This window comes from Notothenia coriiceps, unplaced genomic scaffold (genome assembly GCF_000735185.1).
Source record: "Notothenia coriiceps isolate Sejong01 unplaced genomic scaffold, NC01 NC01_scaffold00019289, whole genome shotgun sequence".
Classification (NCBI taxonomy): domain Eukaryota; kingdom Metazoa; phylum Chordata; class Actinopteri; order Perciformes; family Nototheniidae; genus Notothenia; species Notothenia coriiceps.
The window spans coordinates 881-3,366 of NW_011351990.1; the positions used below are offsets into that span (position 1 = coordinate 881).

Here is a 2,486-nt window from a genome sequence, read left to right on the forward strand (position 1 = left end):
CGTTCGGGGTTCAAATGAGAAGCCTTCTTTTAGACTCTCTAGGACAGATGGAGCCACGTAGGTGAAACCCTGTTGGGAAAGGATCATTGATATTAGATGGATATCATCGTCACTCATTGAATGAATCCCAATAAGATCTAATATAGGTGTTTCCCATCCGTCATCAGCACAGGCTCTATTTATAGCGGAGCTGCTAGGAGACCTTCGATAGCTCAGTTGGTAGAGCGGAGGACTGTAGTGGCTAATGCTGAAATCCTTAGGTCGCTGGTTCAATTACGGCTCGAAGGAGGTGCTGTTTTAATTCAATCCTATATTATCACTATTGGTTTGATTTCCAACTTGAATCTCAGCTTTGTTGAAAGGTAGCCGCTTTTAGCTTAGCATTGTTGATTTGTAGTCACGTGACTGAGAAGTAGTTTGTTAACAGCCTAATGTTAGCTTTTTACCTCTGCCAATAGCATTTACAATTCAAAAATCATAAAGTGGTGATAATATGTGGAGATTATCCCACTGAACAAAATGTCTAAGAATCATAAATGTGTGTTTGCCGCAACTCTTATTTTTTGCAATATTCTAAAATCCCATTGCTTTTTTGTCTACTAAATACAACATGACTGCACTACTCATGTGCAGCACCTGTCTGTTTTTGAAGCTACATCTATGAATTTGTATTGATACCACATTGCATCCATGTTTTCTGTTGCTGAGCCCTCACTTGTATGTTTACTGTTCTTCTACAACACATTTCCTGCTCTGCTTATCTCTCAGAAGCAAGTGAGATAAAACCTCACACTTCTTCCACACTGGTGCAGACTCACACATAAATACGCACATGAGACCCCATTTACACGCATACGAAAAGCAAACAAACCGAATACGATATAAAAAAAAGTATTCCGTTCACACGAGACCGCTTAGGAGCGCTGGAGACGCTGTAGTACATATGCCGGGCCTGTAAGTAGCGCTGTACTTTCACCACAAAATACACCAAAAGCAGCGAAGAAGACCCCCGAGCATGGTTGCCATGGTTGCCCTTCTGTTTATGCCCCGCGGTGGATTTAGCAACAAATAATCGTATAGGGCGTACACACGAAGCCATTTGCCCCCCCAGAGCGTTCCGGTTGCAGATCTATCCACCTTGGGACACGTTATCGTTTGCGGGGTCCGTTTCCGCGTTTCCGTTACGGCCTCGTGTGAACGAACGGGCTATACGAAAGAGAAAAGTAGCAGATATAACCGTTTGCGTTCTCGTGTAAACAGCACATTAGTGAGTCATTCACTCCTGCATCGTCATGTGTTACTGAGTGGGGTTAAGTGAAAGCAGCTTAGTTAACAGAAAGCCTGTTAAAGCTAAACCAACGACAGGAAACAACAGATCATCGTCCTGCTGCCCATCACACTGTTAGTGTTAGGGACTGTGTTTCGATACACATGCAGATATTCCCATTTATCCCCTTCGATAGCTCAGTTGGTAGAGCGGAGGACTGTAGTGGTCAATGCTGATATCCTTAGGTCGCTGTTTCAAATCCGGCTCGAAGGAGGTACTATTTTTAAAAGAAACTGTCTTTTATGTATATTATTAACATTATTTTCTATTTGTTTGATTTCCTTCTTGAATCACAGCTCCTCTATTTCTTACAGTTACATTGTTTTTTTGTATTTGCAGATAACACAATCTTTAAATTACCAGAAATGTTTTACTTGACCAACATTTTATACAACTCTGTTGAAACAGTATCTGTGTGTGACAGGTGGGTTTGTCTCTTGTAGGTGTGGGAGCCAAAATGATTATTAAGCTGTCGTCTATTATTATCATAATCATTATTGGTTTACTTTTGTAATTGGTTATCACTTCTGCTTAATGTCACATGGGTGTGGTTTATTGTATTTAATGCACCTGTCATATGTCGGGTTTTGTGGAAAGACAGGGTGAGCTGGGTTCAGACATATCCTGGAGCCCGTTTGGTCCCGCTTTAGTTATTGTTTTTTTAATCATTGTATTATTAATCACCTTTTAACTTCAGTACTGACTGCTTATTAGACACGAGTCACAGTGAAGAGCCAAGTTTAGCCTCTCAGTGAGATAATTTATAGGGCATTGTGTAGCAACAGTAGGTAAAGGGGTGAGGAGGAGGAGGAGGAGGAGGAGGATGATGATGATGATGACGACGACGATTGTGACGATGATGATGATTCAGATAATCTCCAGCAATTGGCTGTCTGTGGATTAGCTCTCATAAATACACCGACAGTTCTGCGTAGATTTACCCTGAGAAGGAGGCAATACAGAGGGAGAGAGGACGAAAACACTCTTATTGTGTCTTTAGGTGTCATCAATCTTTTTTCCTTTTTGAAAATGTTAAATGATTAAGCTCATTTGAATTGATTGTCGTTATTTATGGTTGCAACCATTTTGTGCTAAAATGACAGTCATCCATTTTTCGAAGTGAGTATCTGTCTGCTACAGTGTAGGGTAACCTCCAACT

General features: G+C 41.0%; 2 non-coding genes across 2 annotated transcripts; both read left to right on the top strand.

Annotated features, from left to right (window-relative positions):
• The first annotated feature begins 201 nt into the window (after positions 1–201).
• trnay-gua (transfer RNA tyrosine (anticodon GUA)) lies at positions 202–288 on the top strand. Its single transcript is given in 2 exon segments — positions 202–238; positions 253–288. It is a non-coding gene; the product is annotated as a tRNA-Tyr (tRNA).
• A 1,165-nt stretch (positions 289–1,453) lies between these two features.
• Positions 1,454–1,540, top strand: trnay-gua (transfer RNA tyrosine (anticodon GUA)). The gene is given in 2 exon segments: positions 1,454–1,490; positions 1,505–1,540. It is a non-coding gene; the product is annotated as a tRNA-Tyr (tRNA).
• Positions 1,541–2,486: the final 946 nt, after the last annotated feature.